We start from the raw sequence: 20,248 nt of genomic DNA on the forward strand, positions 1-20,248 counted from the left end.
TCTCTGTTATGCACAGACCCTGAACCACACATCAACTTTACTTTCTCTGCAACTTATACTAACACTGTCAGCAACTTAGCTTAACCCCTCAAGTTTCTTTATATGTTTAGCTGACTGGTCTATGAAGGCCATAGTAACAGTGGCCTTCTGTTTTTCTGCTGTAGGATCGTAGGGCGTGAACTGACAAAAAACCTCCATCGAACATTCTAAGAATGCTGAGGGGGATTCTGTCTGCCTCTGGACTGTTTCCCTTACCTTAGCCAAATTGGTGGGGTATTTTCCAGCCCCTCAGAGACCCACCATTGGAGTCTGATGGTAGACCTGGTGCCCCCTACCTTCAGGCATATTGAAGTCAACAGGCAGAAGTGAGGGCCTTCCATCCGTATCTGGAACATTTTTGTTGGCCTCTAGTAGGATTCTGTATTTCCTGTAACAGCTACTAACAAGCATCTCAAGTGGGAAGGTGAGAAAACAAGAAGAGATTCCAGAAAATAGAGGTCCGCAGAAGAGGACAAATAGCGTTCAGTCACACAGAAAGACAATCAAAAGATTAACAGACAAAAAAAACCAGAAGTGCGCACAAAAACAAAAAACAAGCAGCCGCTATGAGATCACCACAAGACTGAACTGATTCAGACAGGAGCTTCCATGAGCTCACCAAAGACAGATGAAGGGGAGGAGATTCCACATCAGTCCTCCTTCCCAACAGGACAGATGAAGTGGGTCTTCGGAGACAAGGTGGTCACCAATCCCAGACGAGCCCCCAAATGAAAGACCCCTGGAGTGGGGAGAACCTCACTCAAGTCTCGGGATGATGCGGCCTCCTAAGAACTCACGTAAGACTGTTCTTGCTGTAATTTACATGAGGTTTATTGATAGGAACCAGTGCACTGGGGTCGAGACTCGTATCCCACACAGGGGCAGTGGAGTTCGACCACCAGTAGCTAAGAGAAGGGGAGTTTAAAGGAAGAAACCACAACCCAAAGGGGTAGCAAGGGCATCGTTGAAAAATGTCAAGAATACCAGTGAAAAATCACAAGGAGAAGCTTCCTGTTTCTCAAGATTGTTAACTTAATGGTCCACTACTTCCTGGGAGAAGCTTCCTGCTTCTCAAGGTTGTTCTCTAAGATTTTAATCTAACATTATGGTCAGCTAGTTCCTGGGAGAGAGTTGCCAAACCAGCTGGTGTAATTGCAGTTCCAGGGCCCAACCAGTTTCTTTCTTCTGCTCTAAACTTTTGTCTAGGGGGGCAACGTTAAAACTTCTACCTTTCATAGGCATGTTTTGGTGGTGGTGGTGGTGGTGGTGGTGGTGGTGGTGGTGGTGGTGGTGGTAGATATCTTGAATTTTTTTTTAATCTCAGCACCCAACAATTATCTTACTCTTGGTACCAATTTTTGTTCTAGTCTTATTTGTCTTACTGTCATAACATATTCTGCCATGGAAGAATAGGATTCTGCTAGGGAAGAAGGGATTATGGTGGTTTGAATGAGAATGGCACCCAAAGGCACATGTGTTTGAATGCTTAGTAGGAAGTCCTAGTTCACTGTGGGCAGCACCATTCCCTAGGTTGGGTCCTGAACTATACATAGAAGTGAAAAAAGCTTCCAAGTAAGGATCCATGCATATATGCTCTCTTTACTCTTGATTGTGAATATTTTTCAGCCATCTGCCTCAAATTCCTACAATTCCTATGATTTTCCTGAAATAATGGACTGTTACCTGAAATTGTAAGTCAAATAAACTCTGTTAGTCACTATTCTATTGCTATGAGGAGACACCATGACTAAAGCAACTCTTGTAAAAGAAAATATTTAATTGGGAGCTTGCTTACAGTTTTAGAAAATCAGTACATGTTATCATGGCCAGAAGCAAACAGGAAGATGCTGGGGCAGTAACTGAGAGCTGTACATCCTAATATAGCCCAGAATGATACACTGGACTTTGAAACCTCAAAACCCACTCCTCCAATAACATGCCTCCTCCAATAAGGCCATACCTATTCCAAAAGGCCACACCTCCTAATCCTTCTCAAACAATTCAACTCCCTGGTGACTGAGTATTCAAACAAATAAGCCTATTGGGGCTCATATGCAAGAGAACGTAAATGACTATACTCAGTACTACACCAAGGACTATGGAGAACCAACCCACTCATTGGTCATTCTGTGCATGTGATGGCTTGTACTGGGTAGGGTTTCTCCTAAAAGGAAGAAACACACAATGTAAAGCTATACAACTATAGGATGCACAAACTGTGGCTTTCCTCATTGTGAAACACTAATAGACTTTAAAAATCCAGTTTTTATAATAATCACAAGCGACAGAATTCTAAGACAGCCACATGCCCCTCTCTCTATGAGAGGTCTGAAATGGCACTATTGTTTTTCCCTGATCTTAGAGAAGAGACAATCAGATAATTTCAGTTGAGATCTAGAGGTGAGGGGGTCCATTCAGGTATTTTGATGTTCAGAAGCCTACCTCCAAGAAGACAACCCAACCAACCAGCTTAGCCTCAACACAACTCTTTTCTTCTGGTCAACTTTAAATAGTGGGAGGGAAAAAAAAACAATAAAAGTCCAAAGCATAATAAGGTTATGAGGAGGTAAAGAGCTGCTCTATAGATAAAAAAAACTCCACAAAGGTTCACTGAGGTAATCCAGAGCTAGAACTGAAGCATGTGGATTTCAGTGAATCCAAGACAGTTGTGTAACACCAGTGTCAAGTATTTTACACACTGCAGGCCCCCTAAGAATTGCACCCCAAGCATCATCAACTGTGTCCTGTGTATTGAGGACTTACACATTCTGTTTAAGTAGTTTCTGACTACATGTGTTCTCTACCGTGTGGTGATATTTTGGTACTATCCCTCTAGGACCTTGCCAATCCTACAGGCTTGCCTTCTCTTGGGCATGCTTGAGGTTTTAGGCACAGTCAAAACAATACGCCATTTCTTTCCATTCCCCCTCTGTATTGTTAAGTCAGCAGAAGATAAAGCAACTTGGATTGCACTAAAGGTACCTTGGTTGAATTAAGATTAATGTTGTTAGGCTTTCCGTTTTAAATTTTCATCGCCTTTTTATGTGTATGTATGTATATACATGTATGGGTGCGGAGGTCAGAGGCCAACTTGTGGGTAGTAGCTCCTTCTACCATATGTGATCCAGGCATTGAATTCAAGTCATCAGGCTTTGTCAAAAGCCTTTTGCTGAGCCTTCATGCCAGTCCTCAATTTTTATAATAGGTCTTCATGAGGAAAATGGACTTGACAAACAGATCTTATATTCAAGACCATTATATACTGTTGGTGAACGTTCCCATATTGATGTAAAAGGAAAAAAAAAAAAAACCTCCTAAACATTAATGATTGAACGAGATGAGCATTCAACTAAATGGGTAACTCCTCAGCTAGGCTTTGAGAAATTAGAAAACTACAGAAATAGCCAAGCCCAGGAGTTTAATGTAGGCCTTGTTCTGTCTGAGAACAGAACTTGAACTAGATGTTGGCCCTTCACATCATTGTGTTGAACATTGAGCATCCTATTTCCCCAGTCCATCCCTCTCCTGCATTCCCCTGTTATCTGTGGCACTGCTTTGTGTAAGGTGATGTCATTTTGGAGCAAGGCAAGTCCAGGATAAGGTGTACCCTATCATCGGATGAGAAGGAAGGGTAGGCAGGGAAAAGTCTAGGAAGGAGGGAAGAGGAAGAGAGGTGAGGAAAATCAAGATGGAGACAACAGAGCAGGATGATCCAGGTCCAGGTGGACTGGGTTGATTTTGTCTTGTGTAGGTGGGCAGTTTAATTCTTTACTAATTGTCAGTGAATTTGTCATGTGGATGTATTGTGGGTTGGGAATTCAACATGGAAATCTACAAGTTTCTGAAACTTTGATTTACTGAGCTAAAGAGGACAGTGTATGAAAGAAATGGCTGAGAGGCAGTTGGAGCGTGCGGACCTGGTTCTGCTTCCCACATGGAGTGAGAACACACAAGGGCCAGAAGAATGATAGGTGCAGTGTGAGTGTGCGTATGCGTGTGTGTGCACATGCACATGTGTGTGCGCACATGCACGTGCACATGTGTGTGCCCGAGCATACCAGACATGGTAACTACCACCTAGGGGACCGAGTGGAGAGAGGGTGGCTAAAAGAGAGATAGCTGGGAGAAGGCAGCTTGTGGACCTTGAGGTAGAGTAGCAGCCATAGTGAGTGGATCTGACTTGCAGGAACTGATAGAAAACTTTCCTTTTTAACATTACTGAAACAACTGTGTCCCCAAACACCCCCTGCAAAAGACATTTTGACTTCCCAGTTTACATCACATTGATGCCGAGTTACTTTACAAGGGCCCCAGTTCCTAAATGCATGAAGACATAGATTCTGCCTGCTTTAGTCACTGAAGCATTCCCAGTTCTCCACAAGAGAACTGTTCAGTAACGGATGTGTGAGTGATGGCCACAGAATTACTTTATGCAGAGTTTCTCACCTCTTCTTACTTTACAGACACTGTGCAACTGTGAGTCCTCGGCATCTTTCCTGTCATAGATGCCCAATGTCTATCTCATCCTGAGACCCCTCCCTCCTCACAAAGTGCACATGGCCCCGTCTCTGTGAGTTCAGGTGCTGCTCACTACTTACTGTGAGTTTCTCAGCTTCTTCCTAGCATGAAAGTACCCTTGTTCTAGTGTTCAGGATGAGTGCTTTACATCATCCTTATGTCTTGTCTTAGGATTTCCATTGCTGTGAACAGACACCATGACCAACACAACTTTTATAAAGCCAAACATTTAATTGGTGCTAGCTTACAGTTTGAAAGGTTCAGTCCATAATCATCATGGCAGAAAGTATGGCAGCATCCAGGCAGGCATGGAACTGGAGGAACTGAGAGTTCTACAGCTTGCTCTGAAGGCAACCAGGAGGAGACTGTCTTCCAAAGGAAGCCGTGAAGAGGCTCTGGATCACACTGGCCAGACTTGAGTGTACATATATATATATGAGATCTCAAAGTTCTGCCTCCACAGTGACATATTTCCTATAACAGGGCCATACCTCCTAATAGTGCCATGTCCCTTGGGTCAAGCATATTCAAACCACCACATATCTATTTCAAATAATAATTGTATAGCCTGGGAGGAGAGAGGGCAGAGGCCAGTCTGTGACAGTTGAAGAACAGAGGGCAGGATCGGTGTGGGGTCAGATGGTCTATACTCTTTCAGAGTTTGGCAAGAAGTGGAGGTTATGTATATGAAAGCAGTTTAAAGTGGCCAAATGTCATAGTTGGGCACATTTGATAGATATGCACGAAGAAAACCCTGAATCATTTTCTAAGAGCCAAAATGTTTCAGGGCATCCCAGCAGCAGCTGTCTTACTTTAGACATACTTATGCTAAAGACTTTAGTTCAAAATCTTATGAAATTATCACAACCCTTGTATTTGAGGAGTTTGTGATTTATGACTTGCTTACTTTTTATTCTATATGCATGAGTCTTTAGCCTACATGCATGTCTGTGTGCCACATTTAGTCCTGGAGCCCTCAGAGGCCAGAAGAGACAGAGAATTGTATCCCCTGAAACTGCGGTTACAGAGAACCAAGAGCTGCCATGTATGTGGGTTCTGGGAAACCAAGCCCTGTCCTCTGCAAGGGCAGTAAGTATGCATAACTACTGAATTCTCTCTCCAGCCCTGAGTTAGTGGATTCTTTTCTCTTTCAGAGTCTCTCTGTGTAGCCCTGGCTGCCCTGGAACTCTTTCTGTAGACCAGGCTGGACTCCACCTAACAGAGATCCACCTGCCTCTGCCTCCTGAGTACTAAAATCAAAGTGCCACCACCACGAGCCAAGTTAATGATTTCTAATGCACACTTTCATGTGTATTATTTTACATAATTCATTCCAACATTGTAGACAGATCTGCATCAGCAACCTAGTTGAATGTCAGGGGACATGCTCAGAGCCACCCAGGTAGTCAGTGGCTGTAGTTGATGCACAGAAACTATGGCTCTTTAGGACTACAAAGACCTCATTTTAGTGGCACTTGAAGCACTTGGCAGCCATGGTAAATAATTACAGACTCAAAGGAACAGAAGAGAGGTTCGAAGCTGCTGGGCTCCCAGCAGGAAGAAAGAGGTGGTCTATTGCAAGGGTAGACCATGAGCAATAGGAAGCACTTAGTAACTGTAGTTCCCATTGTCCTGGACCTTGAGTAAGTGGCTGTGTGAAATGGCCACTTAATTAAGAAAGTCTAAGATGCCATAGTCACTACCCAGGCCTATTTACACAGAGCTGCTTATTTATACCTCTTATTTTCAAGGCCTAATTTCTTAGGTCTAACTCTTTAATAGTACTCAATAATAATACTGTGCATAGAGTAGGATCCTTCCTCAGAAAGTCTGAAAAAATGGATCTAACAAAGTTTAGCCTTCCAGCTTCACCCAGAGGTCCCCCAACCCTATTCTTCCTTTTCCATTGCTTCTGTATCATTACCTCTGTCCCCTTCTCCCTCCCCCCTTTTTCTTGCTCTGGATTCACTATTACTGCTCCTCTATTCTCCACATAAACTTAAAAGAGAAGCAACCCAAAGCAATGCTTTTGTTTTACTGTATAATAATAATAATAATAATAATAATAATAATAATAATAATAATAATGTTATTATTGTATGTATACATTTTGTGTGTGTGTGTGTGTGTGTGTGTGTGTGTGTGTGTGTGTGTGTACACAATAGTGCTAGCTTTACGGTGCTTACAACTGAGGAGATTAATCTCAGATACTCTAGTATTGGCTAGTGTAGCATTATGAGTTATGTGTTTGAGCTTAAACAGATACACTGAGTTCAGTCCAGAAACCTGTCAGAGGAGAGACACCTAGCCATGGCTATAACACACCTATTTATCTAGTGTTTGTACATGGAAGAAGTTGAGGGACGTAAGGCAGACATGACTGAACAAGGTGAGGCATTCCTCCAGTATGAAAGAACAATCGGTTGCTGTGAAGGCTTGGCATAGACCACCCACGATGTGGGGTGTACTCACAAGTGATTAGTCTCCCTGATGAAGTGTTGGCCTCTGCCTCCTCCATTCTGCAGTTGTATGGAGTTTCCCAAACTGTAACTATGAACTCCCAGATTTTCAGTCATCTTCTGGATTCAGTAGAGCGACTGCCAGTTTCAAAGCTGCTTCTCTTGACTAGAAATAGCAAAACCATGAGATAGCTTCGGAGGTGGGAGGAGCCAGGCAATGTAGCTGTCAGCAGAGCTTTCCCAGCATGCACAAGGCCCTGGGGCCCATCCTCAGCATGACAACGAAAGCTCGCCTGTGAAGCAATTTCTTTTTTTTTTTTTTTTTTTTATTAACCAGTATTTCTTGTATACATTTCGAGTGTTATTCCCTTTCCCGGTTTCCAGGCAAACATCCCCCTCCCCCCTCCCCTTCCTTATGGGTGTTCCCCTCCCCATCCTCCCCCCATTGCCGCCCTCCCCCCAACAATCTAGTTCAGTGGGGGTTCAGTCTTAGCAGGACCTAGGGCTTCCCCTTCCACTGGTGCTCTTACTAGGATATTCATTGCTACCTATGAGGTCAGAGTCCAGGGTCAGTCCATGTATAGTCTTTAGGTAGTGGCTTAGTCCCTGGAAGCTCTGGTTGCTTGGCATTGTTGTTCATATGGGGTCTCGAGCCCCTTCAAGCTCTTCCAATTCTTTCTCTGATTCCTTCAACGGGGGTCCTGTTCTCAGTTCAGTGGTTTGCTGCTGGCATTCGCCTCTGTGTTTGCTGTATTCTGGCTGTGTCTCTCAGGAGCGATCTACATCCAGCTCCTGTCGGCCTGCACTTCTTTGCTTCATCCATCTTGTCTAATTGGATGGCTGTATATGCATGGGCCACATGTGGGGCAGGCTCTGAATGGGTGTTCCTTCTGCCTCTGTTTTAATCTTTGCCTCTCTATTCCCTGCCAAGGGTATTCTTGTTCCCCTTTTAAAGAAGGAGTGAAGCATTCACATTTTGATCATCGGGCTTGAGTTTCATTTGTTCTAGGCATCTAGGGTAATTCAAGCATTTGGGCTAATAGCCACTTATCAATGAGTGCATACCATGTGTGTTTTTCTGTGATTGGGTTACCTCACTCAGGATGATATTTTCCAGTTCCATCCATTTGCCTATGAATTTCATGAAGTCACTGTTTTTGATACCTGAGTAGTATTCCATTGTGTAGATGTACCACATTTTCTGTATCCATTCCTCTGTTGAAGGGCATCTGGGTTCTTTCCAGCGTCTGGCTATTATAAATAAGGCTGCGATGAACATAGTGGAGCACATGTCTTTGTTATATGTTGGGGTATCTTTTGGGTATATGCCCAAGAGAGGTATAGCTGGATCCTCAGGCAGTTCAATGTCCAATTTTCTGAGGAACCTCCAGACTGATTTCCAGAATGGTTTTACCAGTCTGCAATCCCACCAACAATGGAGGAGTGTTCCTCTTTCTCCACATCCTCGCCAGCATCTGTTGTCCCCTGAGATTTTGATCATAGCCATTCTCACTGGTGTGAGGTGAAATCTCAGGGTTGTTTTGATTTGCATTTCCCTTATGACTAAAGATGTTGAACATTTCTTTAGGTGTTTCTCAGCCATTCAGTATTCCTCAGCTGTGAATTCCTTGTTTAGCTCTGAACCCCATTTTTTAATAGGGTTATTTGTCTCTCTGCGGTCTAACTTCTTGAGTTCTTTGTATATTTTGGATATAAGGCCTCTATCTGTTGTAGGATTGGTAAAGATCTTTTCCCAATCTGTTGGTTGCCGTTTTGTCCTAACCACAGTGTCCTTTGCCTTACAGAAGCTTTGCAGTTTTATGAGATCCCATTTGTCAATTCTTGATCTTAGAGCAGAAGCCATTGGTGTTTTGTTCAGGAAATTTTTTCCAGTGCCCATGTGTTCCAGATGCTGCCCTAGTTTTTCTTCTATTAGTTTGAGTGTATCTGGTTTGATGTGGAGGTCCTTGATCCACTTGGACTTAAGCTTTGTACAGGGTGATAAGAATGGATCGATCTGCATTCTTCTACATGTTGACCTCCAGTTGAACCAGCACCATTTGCTGAAAATGCTATTTTTTATCCATTTGATGGTTTTGGCTCCTTTGTCAAAAATCAAGTGCCCATAGGTGTGTGGGTTCATTTCTGGGTCTTCAATTCTGTTCTATTGGTCTATCTGTCTATCTCTGTACCAATACCATGCAGTTTTTATCACTATTGCTCTGTAATACTGCTTGAGTTCAGGGATAGTGATTCCCCCTGAAGTCCTTTTATTGTTGAGGATAGTTTTACACTATCCTGGGTTTTTTGTTATTCCAGATGAATTTGCAAATTGTTCTGTCTAACTCTTTGAAGAATTGGATTGGTATTTTGATGGGAATTGCATTGAATCTGTAGATCGCTTTTGGTAAAATGGCCATTTTTACTATATTAATCCTGCCAATCCATGAGCATGGGAGATCTTTCCATCTTCTGACGTCTTCTTCAATTTCTTTCTTCAGAGTCTTGAAGTTCTTATTGTACAGATCTTTTATTTGCTTGGTTAAAGTCACACCGAGGTACTTTATATTATTTGGGTCTATTATGAAGGGTGTCATTTCCCTAATTTCTTTCTCGGCTTGTTTCTCTTTTGTGTAGAGGAAGGCTACTGATTTATTTGAGTTAATTTTATACCCAGCCACTTTGCTGAAGTTGTTTATCAGCTTTAGTAGTTCTCTGGTGGAACTTTTGGGATCACTTAAATATACTATCATATCATCTGCAAATAGTGATATTTTGACTTCTTCTTTTCCGATCTGTATCCCCTTGACCTCCTTTTGTTGTCTGGTTGCTCTGGCTAGAACTTCAAGAACTATATAGAATAAGTAGGGAGAGAGTGGGCAGCCTTGTCTAGTGCCTGATTTTAGTGGGATTGCTCCAAGTTTCTCTCCATTTAGTTTAATGTTAGCGACTGGTTTGCTATATATGGCTTTTACTATGTTTAGGTGTGGGCCTTCAATTCCTATTCTTTCCAAGACTTTTATCATGAAGGGGTGTTGAAGTTTGTCAAATGCTTTCTCAGCAATAATGAAATGATCATGTGGTTTTTATCTTTCAGTTTGTTTATATAATGGATAAGGTTGATGGTTTTCCATATATTAAACCATCCCTATATGCCTGGGATGAAGCCTACTTGATCATGGTAGATGATTGTTTTGATGTGCTCTTGGATTCTGGTTGCCAGAATTTTATTGAGTATTTTTGCATTGATATTCATAAGGGAAATTGGTCTGAAGTTCTCTTTCTTTGTTGGGTCTTTGTGTGGTTTAGGTATAAGAGTAATTGTGGCTTCATAGAAAGAATTCTGTAGCGCTCCATCTGTTCCAATTTTGTGGAATAGTTTGGATAGTATTGGTATGAGGCCTTCTATGAAGGTCTGATAGACTTCTGTACTGAACCCATCTGGACCTGGGCTCTTTTTGGTTGGGAGACCTTTAATGACTGCTTCTATTTCGTTAGGAGTTATGGGGTTGTTTCAATGGTTTATCTGTTCCTGATTTAACTTTAGTACCTGGTATCTGTCTAGGAAATTGTCCATTTCCTGTATATTTTCAAGTTTTGTTGAATATAGGCTTTTCTAGTAGGATCTGCTGATTTTTTTATTTTCCTCTGATTCTGTAGTTATGTCTCCCTTTTCATTTCTGATTTTGTTAATTTGGACACACTCTGTGTCCTCTCGTTAGTCTGGCTAAGGGTTTATGTATCTTGTTGATTTTCTCAAAAAACCAACTTTTGGTTCTGTTGGTTCTTTCTATAGTCCTTTTTGTTTCTACTTGGTTGATTTCAGCTCTGAGTTTTATTATTTCCTGCCTTCTACTCCTCCTGGGTGTATTTGCTTCTTTTTGTTCTAGAGCTTTTAGGTGTGCTGTCAAGCTGCTGACATATGCTCTTTCCTGTTTCTTTCTGCAGGCACACAGCGCTATGAGTTTTCCTCTTAGCACAGCTTTCATTGTGTCCCATAAGTTTGAGTATGTTGTACCTTCATTTTCATTAAATTCTAAGAAGTCTTTAATTTCTTTCCTTATTTCTTCCTTGACCAGGTTATCATTGAGTAGAGCATTGTTCAACTTCCATGTATATGTGGGCATTTTTCCCTTATTGTTATTGATGACCAGCTTTAGCCTGTGGTGGTCTGATAGGATGCATGGGATTATTTCTATCTTTCTGTATCTGTTGAGGCCCGTTTTATGACCAATTATATGGTCAAGTTTGGAAAAAGTACCATGAGATGGTGAGAAGAAGGTATATCCTTTTGTTTTAGGATATAATGTTCTATAAATATCTGTTAAGCCTATTTGCTTCATGACTTCTCTTAGTCTGTCTATGGCTCTGTTTAATTTCTGTTCCCATGATCTGTCCTTGATGAGAGTGCGGTGTTGAAATCTCCTACTATTATTGTGTGAGGTGCAATGTGTGCTTTGAGCTTTAGTAAGGTTTCTTTTATGTATGTAGGTGCCCTTGTATTTGGAACATAGATATTTAGGATTGAGAGTTCATCTTGGTGGATTTTTCCTTTTATGAATATGAAGTGTCCTTCCTTAGCTTGTTTGATGACTTTTGGTTGAAAATCTATTATATTCGATATTAGAATGGCTACTCCAGCTTCTTCAGACCATTTGCTTGGAAAGTTGTTTTCCAGCCTTTCACTCTGAGGTAGTGTCTGTCTTTGTCTCTCAGGTGTGTTTCCTGTAGGCAGCAGAATGCAGGGTCCTCACTGCGAATCCAGTTTGTTAATCTATGTCTTTTTTTTTTTTTTTTTTTTGGTTCTTTTTTTTTTCGGAGCTGGGGACCGAACCCAGGGCCTTGCGCTTCCCAGGCAAGCGCTCTACCACTGAGCTAAATCCCCAACCCCTTAATCTATGTCTTTTTATTGGGAAATTGAGTCCATTGATGTTGAGAGATATTAAGGAATAGTGATTGTTGCTTCCTCTTGTATTCGTATTTGGATGTGAGATTGTTTGTGTGCTTTTCTTCTCTTTGTTTTGTTGCCAAGACGATTAGTTTCTTGCTTTTTCTAGGGTGTAGCTTGCCACCTTATGTTGGGCTTTACCATTTATTATTCTTTGTAGGGTTGGATTTGTAGAAAGATATTGTGTAAATTTGGTTTTGTCATGGAATATCTTGGTTTCTCCATCTATGTTAATTGATAGTTTTGCTGGATACAGTAACCTGGGCTGGTATTTTTGTTCTCTTAGGGTCTGTATGACATCTGTCCAGGATCTTCTGGCTTTCATAGTCTCTGGCGAGAAGTCTGGTGTGATTCTGATAGGTCTGTCTTTATATGTTACTTGACCTTTTTCCCTTTTAATATTCTGCTTTTAATATTCTTTCTTTATTTTGTGCATTTGGTGTTTTGACTATTATATGACGGGAGGAGTTTCTTTTCTGGTCCAATCTATTCGGAGTTCTGTAGGCTTCTTGTATGTTTATGGGTATCTCTTTCTTTAGGTTAGGGAAGTTTTCTTCTATGATTTTGTTGAAGATATTTACTGGTCCTTTGAGCTGCAAGTCTTCACTCTCTTCTATACCTATTATCCTTAGGTTTGATCTTCTTATTGAGTCCTGGATTTCCTGTATGTTTTGGACCAGTAGCTTTTTCTGCTTTACATTATCTTTGACAGTTGTGTCGATGATTTCTATGGAATCTTCTGCTCCTGAGATTCTCTCTTCTATCTCTTGTATTCTGTTGGTGATACTTGTATCTATGGCTCCTTGTCTCTTCCTTTGGTTTTCTATATCCAGGGTTGTTTCCATGTGTTCTTTCTTGATTGCTTCTATTTCCATTTTTAATTCCTTCACCTATTTAATTGTGTTTTCCTGGAATTCTTTCAGTGATTTTTGTGATTCCTCTCTATAGGCTTCTACTTGTTTATTTATGTTTTCCTGCCTTTCTCTAAGGGAGTTCTTTATGTCTGTCTTGAAGTCCTCCATCATCATGGTCAAATGTGATTTAAAATCAAGATCTTGCTTTTCTGGTGTGTTTGGATATTCAGTGTTTGCTTTGGTGGGATAATTGGGCTCTGATGATGCCGTGTAGTCTTGGTTTCTGTTGCTTGGGTTCCTGCGATTGCCTCTCACCATCAGGTTGTCTCTGGTGTTACCTTGTTCTGCTATTTCTGACAGTGGCTAGACCATCCTATAGGCCTCTGTGTCAGGAGTGCTGTAGACCCGTTTTCCTGTTTTCTTTCACCCAGAACAGAGTGTTCTGCTTTCAGGCGTGTAGTCTTTCCTCTCAACTGGTCTTCAGCTGTTCCTGTGGGCGTGTGTCCTGAGTCCACCAGGCAGGTCACTTGAAGCAGAAACGTTGGTCTTACCTGTGGTCCCGGGGCTGAAGTTGCTCCTGGGGGGCTGCTTTTGAGCTCTCTGTGAGGGCAGCAACCAGAAGGGCCTGCCTCGACTTTTCCCGGGGCCCCCATGCACTAGGGTCCCAGATGGCATTAGGTGTTTTACTCTGGAGTCAGAAATGTGGGCAGAGTTTAGTTTCTTCTGGCTTCCCAGGCATGTCTGCCCCTCTGAAGGTTTAGCTCTCCCTCCCACAAGATTTGGGTGCAGGGAGCTGTTGACTGGGTCCCTTCAGGTCCGGGCAGTGTCTGGACCTCGGGGGACCTGCTGCTTGAGTGCCTCTATCTTCCTGTTCCCAGAGGCCCTATACAGTTTCCTCTTGGGCCAGGTATGTGGGCAGGGGTGGGTAGTATTGGTGGTCTCTTCTGCTCTGCAGTCTCAGGAGTGCCCACCTGTCCGAGTGGTGAGCTCTCTCTCCCACGGGATTTGGGAGCAGGGAGCTGTGGGCCGGGATCTGCGAGGTTCGGGCTCCAGCTAAAAACCGGAAGTGTCCGGTCCCAGAGGAATTTTGCCTTTTTGTGTCTTGAGTCCACCAGGCAGGTCACTTGGAGCAGAAAAGTTGGTCTTACCTCTGGTCCCATGGCTGAAGTTGCTCTTGGGTGCTGCTTTTGAGCTCTCTGTGAGGGCAGCAACCAGAAGGGTCTGCCCTGCCTTTTCCCGGGGGCCCGGTGCACCGGGGCCCCAGATGGCGTTAAGTGTTTTCCTCTGGAGTCAGAAATGTGGGCAGAGTGTAGTCTCTTCTGGCTTCCCAGGCATGTCTGCCTCTCTGAAGGTTTAGCTCTCCCTCCCACGGGATTTGGGTGCAGAGAGCTGTTGACTGGGTCCCTTCAGGTCTGGGCGGTGTCTGGACCGCAGGGGCAGTTAGTTATTTTTACACAGTTCTTTTTGTTTGTCTGTGTGAGCTGTCCCTTGTAGATAACAGCTTTTTGTTTTCCTCAATGAGGAGTGTTGCTCATTTGTGAGCCTTCATTAACTCAAAGTGAAATGGTTAAAAATATTTATCCTGTCAGGGGCTGGGGATTTAGCTCAGTGGTAGAGCGCTTACCTAGGAAGCGCAAGGCCCTGGGTTTGGTCCCCAGCTCCGAAAAAAAAAAAAAAAACCAAAAAAAAAAAATATTTATCCTGTCAGAATAGACTGCATTGGTTTAATAACTCATTAAAAAACAACAACAACGAAAACAAAACTCTGGCTTTTGAGATGATTTATACTAATTCACATTGTTTACCTAGCTGTAGTGCTATATGAACACTACTTAAAAGGCAAAATAAACTTAGTTTACATTTTAAAAAGGTTTCAGAGCTGCAGCGGAACAGCCTTGAAAGATGCTACTGACATGGAGACTCCAGGCTCAGCCTCAGCCCATGAAGAAGATAACAGAACACAGAAATCTTCCTGTTCCTGCTAGCACTGTGGCAGCGCACACCTGCCCTCCTGATGCTTGGGGAACTGAGACAGGAGAGCCTGGAGTTTGAGGCTACAAAGGGAGGCACTGTGCTTTCTCATTACCAAGCCTAGTATAGCACAGATCAGCACAACTCAGAAATCGGTCTCTCCCGCTCTTGCAGTTGCAAAGGGAAATGGGATGTAGCTTTGCACAGTTCTCAAGTTCCATCCGAGTCTCCCCTCTCCAGCTCTGAGCCTGGTCTCGCCAGTTTGTTGGATGGGAATTCTATGATCCCAAATTCATGTGCAAAATCTTTTTTCCTATAATCCAGCTTTTCATTAAAGCCACTAAGAACCAGAAGCTAAACAAAAAGCCATGGCTTCTTAAGAACTTTTTACTTCTTTCATTTTCAAGGGCCCAGGTCACCATCAAGGAGACTAAAGCTGGGGTAGGAAGAGCATGAGAAAGTCTCAGAGGTATTGGGCCTGTACTGGGAAGATCTTTTCAGATGCCCCTGGAAGACTCTGAACTTACAGGCAGGGGATTTAGAGGTGGGACTCTTTATCCTAGTAGCTAGATGTGGAAATGGCACTTCCAACTCCTATTTGGCAGTTGCTTACCCAGGGAGCTTGGCTCAGTGGTTGAAAGCATTGGCTGTTCTTACAGAGGACCCGAGTTCAATTCTAGAAACTAATTCTCAACTCACAACCAATAGGATCTGACACCCTCTTTGGCTTTCTAGAGCATCAGGCATTCATGTGGACACCACATACATGCAGACAAAATACCCACACACATTACATAAGTAAAAACTGATAGCCAAATAAATAAATATCATATGCACATCCTGAAAAAAATCATGGCTGCTTAAAATAAAGAGAAATACCATGATATAGTATCTCCCTACCATTGAGAATTACTGCTGTCAACACTTTAGCTCAGCTCCTCCTCAGTACTGAAGGGTGAGGTATCACTGAAGTGTCACAATGTTTTGTTACCTGCTTGCTTTACTCAAGCTTCTCTAACTTTCCACACAGCACAGTTCCACCTATTAGAATTGATGTGTTTTATAAAAAGTATAGAGAGCCTTTCAGGGCTACTTGCTTCTAGACACTTGGCAGGAATCTGACATTATCAGGACAAAAGAAATAACCCTGGGGCAGAAATCTTGGTTGAGGCTTGGGATCAGAAACTAGGCCCTGATTAAGAACATTTATATTTGAGTTAATGCAAAGATCAGAGCCAGCTCAGCTGAAGCATGTGTGGCAGTCCTTTTGTCTTGATCATCCAGATTCGTCCCCAAAAAGGTGATTACAGGATTTTGTTTATCCCCTTGACTCAGAACTGATTTTACCATTCTGCATGTAATTAAAGTGATACAAAAGCAGACTGAGAAAAATAAAGCTGCTTCAGTCTCAGAACTGGCTGGAGTCATGTTAAACGTTGCCTAATTGTCTCTTTCTTTTTAATCCTCACTCCTGGAGAACTTGCTGAATGACTGAGCTAGCTTGGTCAAAAAGGCCAAGGATATGTTTTATAGAGTGTACAGGGAGGGGATACCTCAGCCAGCCCATGCTGAGGCATCCTCCCCTGCACACCCTGATACCAGCCATACAATGAGGACTAGTATAGAATAAAGTTTATTTAGGGGCATGGGAAGGGGAGTTGAGAAGGGAGTACAGGCAGACAAAAGGAGGGAGAAGGGAGAAAGACTGAGGGGGGAGGGAGAGGGAGAGGGGAGAAAGACTAAGGAGGAGGGAAGGAAGGAGGGAGAGAGAGAGAGAGAGAGAGAGAGGAGGGGAGAGGGGAGGGGAGGAGAGGAGAAGGGAGGGGAGGAGAGGAGAGAGGAGGGGAGGAGAAGAAGCTGGCTGGGAACATGTGAAGAGAAATGGGGGAGGAGAAGGGGAGAAAAGTGAAAGTGGTCAGGGAGAGCATGGGGGTTAGAGAGTCAGAGAAAGGAAGAGAGTCCAAATAGTCCCTTCTATACCAAGCCAGGCCTACCAGGCTGTTGCTAGGTAACTGTTGGGTGGAGTGTAGAATGAATGCCAACATTAACAATAATTCTGGTCCAAATGCAAATGTCTGCATCAAGTTCTCAAAAAATCCTTTTACGGTCCATTTGTTTGGACACATCCTGTTTCCAAACCCTGTTTTGCCTCAGGACCCACCTTCTTAGAAACACAATAGCTTGCTGAAGACTTGGCCTGCTGCTCCTGCTGAATGGCCTGCTTCTGCCTTCTGTTCTGCAACACTGACTGGAGAGTAAGATTCATTCTTAGGCATTGTGACGTTTGAACCTTTTACAAAATATATTATGTTTATTCATCTCTCTCTCTCTCTCTCTCTCTCTCTCTCTCTCTCTCTCTGTGTGTGTGTGTGTGTGTGTGTGTGTGTGTGTGTGTGTTTGTGTGTGTGTGCGTGTCATGAATGTCACTGTGCACTGTGTGGCAGCAGTGGATAACTTTTGGGAGGAGTTCTCTCCTTTGGACACGATTCCAGGGATCACACTCAAGTCACCAGGCTTGGTGGCAAGCTCCTTTACCTGATGAGCTTGTTGGTCCAGTCTGAGCTTTCACTGAACCCACCCTGTTTCACCACCAATCACAAGAAAGCAATCTCTGCAGGGTTACTTTTGGTCCTACATGACTTTCTAGGTCCCAACTGAAAGATCCCACGCAGAGAGACCCTTACTCAAGTCTTGGGAAATCGCGGACCCCAGACACAGAGAGACCATTTTGGATGTAATAAGCAAAGGCGAGGTTTATTACGGAGACCTATTACAGAGATCTCCGGGCCGACACGTATCCCGCGCAGGAGACAGAGGTGTCGGCCCCGAGAGGCTGGGGAAAAGAGTATTTAAAGGCAGAGGCTGTGAGCACCAGGGGATGGGGGATGTCAAAGGGGAATGTACCACAAGTTACAAGATTGTTTTATGGCTCCAGGAGATAAGGGGACGCCAGAAGGTTTTATGGCCCCCTGGTTCCTGGAACAGAGCTACTAAATCAGGAGAAGGGTAGGGTCTTCAGGTCCTCATTATTTTTAAAAGTTTGTCAAAATTGATGAAGCATCTGTATTTGAAACACCTCTGGTTAGGCTTGGGCTGTCCGGTTTCTTGGAGTGCTCTCTGCAGGACACAATGGCTGAAAAGCACAAGTAGGGGCTTATCAGGGTCTGGAGGACATCTGGTTAAAGTATGACTTTGAGTAAGCTGGGGGGATGTCTTTGGATGGTTTATGGGTCAGTCCTCGATAGCCTGAGCTGGTTTTTGCATTCCTTTTCTTTATCTTTATGGCCTGCTATTCCTGGCGGCAGGGCTTAGCCCTGAGTTTGTGGCTTTTGGGGCTAACTCTTTTAATTTTATATTTCTAAACCTAGAATTCGTATAATTCTCCTTTTACAACAACTAAACATTTTAATTAGAATTCAACATAGTAACTAAATTGCTAAATTTAATAGGAATTACAGAATGTGGGCTTTTCTGATTCTGTCTTGCTTTCCATATTCTTAATTAACAGTCTTCTATACAGTAAAACAGTCATCATTTGGACCTATTTGGTTTCCTTAAGATACAGTTTTAGGAAGATTTTAGGAAGTTTGGATGTTTAATTTGCTCCTCAAATACCAATTTTCAAACTAGGAAGTGAGTGTTCTATGAACTTCAAATGAGAACTCACTCAATAGACTTTTTAAAGACGCTTTTGAGTAATTCAAAAGCTGTTTCTACCTCCTTCTTTGCAGGTCTCAGAATTCCTGGGAGGCCTTTTGTTTTCCTAACGAGAAAGCAGACTGTGGTGGAGCAGTGGATGCACTGACACTCTCTCTCCTCTTGCTGTTCCTTCCATGCAGATGCCTGAAGCCTTGGAGGTGCTGCATGGTAGAGTTTCCTGTATCTTCCAGAGGAGAAGAAAACACCATCCAGAATCCTTGCTCAATCACAGGCAAGTGCTTGTCACAAGTGTCATGCTGCCTGTCATCTGAAAGGCAGCAGAGAAGCATCATCATGGTGTCCCCACTCTAAAGACAAAATGCAAGTCTCTGGGCATGCTGGTGGCATCCCACACTCCCCCTGATCTGCTGGCTTATCCTGCTGCATAGGACATCATCTGTACTTGGAACTCCTCGGTCTCCACCAATGGTTCTTCAAATCTCAAGTCATGTACATTTTCAGATCATCGAGCTCCTCTGAAGGATACTGGTGCTACTAAGGCTGGAGACAGTAAGACATGTGCACATCCAGTGTATCCTCAAAGGCTTCAGTCCTTCATGAGTTCTCATCTTTCTCTCATGAGGCCTGCAGTTAGCATTACCTTCATGGTTCTCATCTTTCTTGCTATTCTCTATGACCGGAGTTCTACTCAGACTGCCGTTCTAGCAGGTCCTCAATGAGGTTCAGGCTCAAAACGAGAACCAAGGATAGTGACTGATGGTGCTGGAGGATAGCAAACATCCAATAGCCAGCAACGTAGGAACTTCACAGGACTCTGTGTACTGTGTGGATGACAGTGCACATCCTTTAAATCTAATCTCCAGGTCTCAGTGACTTCTGTTTGCTGCAGTGAATGGTGTGAGCCTTGTCTAGTTTACTACCAGGCACAGATGGACTTCTTAGAAAACTCTCTTAGAAAACATTTAGACATGTGTAGAAATCAAGAAGTAAAGATTGAGTGGTTTGGAAGACACAAGTCCTGCCAATGGAACGATGCAAGCCCAGTGTTAGCTTCCTCCACGTAGTTCTCCTTTCCTTCACGTTTATCTTTGCCTTCCTTTGAAGAATGACCTACAGCAAGTAACTTGCCTTCCAAAGCCTCTGCTTACAGATCCATAAAGGAAAACTATGAATTTTAGATTTCAAGTAATAAGTATTAGTCAGAGTTCTTCAAAGAAATATAACCAATTGTATATGTCTCTCTCTGTCTGTGTGCTCTGTATACACAATCATATGATGCACAATGTTTTTGTCTATAGTGTATTTCACACTCAAGCTACAAAACTGCCTAGGAACAGTTTTCTCAGTCTGTATTCCAGTCCTTGATTTACATGTGTCTCTCTATGTGTGTCTACTTGTAAAGCCAGAGTTATATTTGAAAGAAATCTCAAAACTGAAGAACTCACAGTTGAGATTCTAATCAGCCTGACAGCCTGAGAATCAAAAATGTCACTGACAGATCAATCCCCCAAATCAAGCTAGGAATCAACCTTCACCTATAATCTTTGTTCTATTCAGCCAGCAACTGGCCAGCTGTCACACACACACACACACACACACATACATACACACACACACACACACACACATACACACACACATACACACATACACACACACACACACACACACACACACACACACACAGAGGAGCAGTTATGTCCTTTAGTCCACCAGTGTGGATGCTAAGCTCTTTAGAACACTCTTCCAGATATAGTCAGACATACTATTTAGTCAGCTCCTGGCCATCCCATGCCTGA

At 43.0% G+C, this 20,248-nt stretch overlaps 1 long non-coding RNA gene across 1 annotated transcript; it reads left to right on the forward strand.

Moving 5' to 3' along the window:
• The first annotated feature begins 169 nt into the window (after positions 1 to 169).
• On the forward strand, positions 170 to 19,687 carry LOC134480466 (uncharacterized). Its single transcript, XR_010054910.1, has 2 exons — positions 170 to 836; positions 18,629 to 19,687. It is a non-coding gene; the product is annotated as an uncharacterized LOC134480466 (long non-coding RNA).
• The last annotated feature ends 561 nt before the right edge of the window (positions 19,688 to 20,248 follow it).

This window comes from Rattus norvegicus, chromosome 9, assembly GCF_036323735.1.
Source record: "Rattus norvegicus strain BN/NHsdMcwi chromosome 9, GRCr8, whole genome shotgun sequence".
In the NCBI taxonomy this organism is placed as follows: Eukaryota; Metazoa; Chordata; class Mammalia; order Rodentia; family Muridae; genus Rattus; species Rattus norvegicus.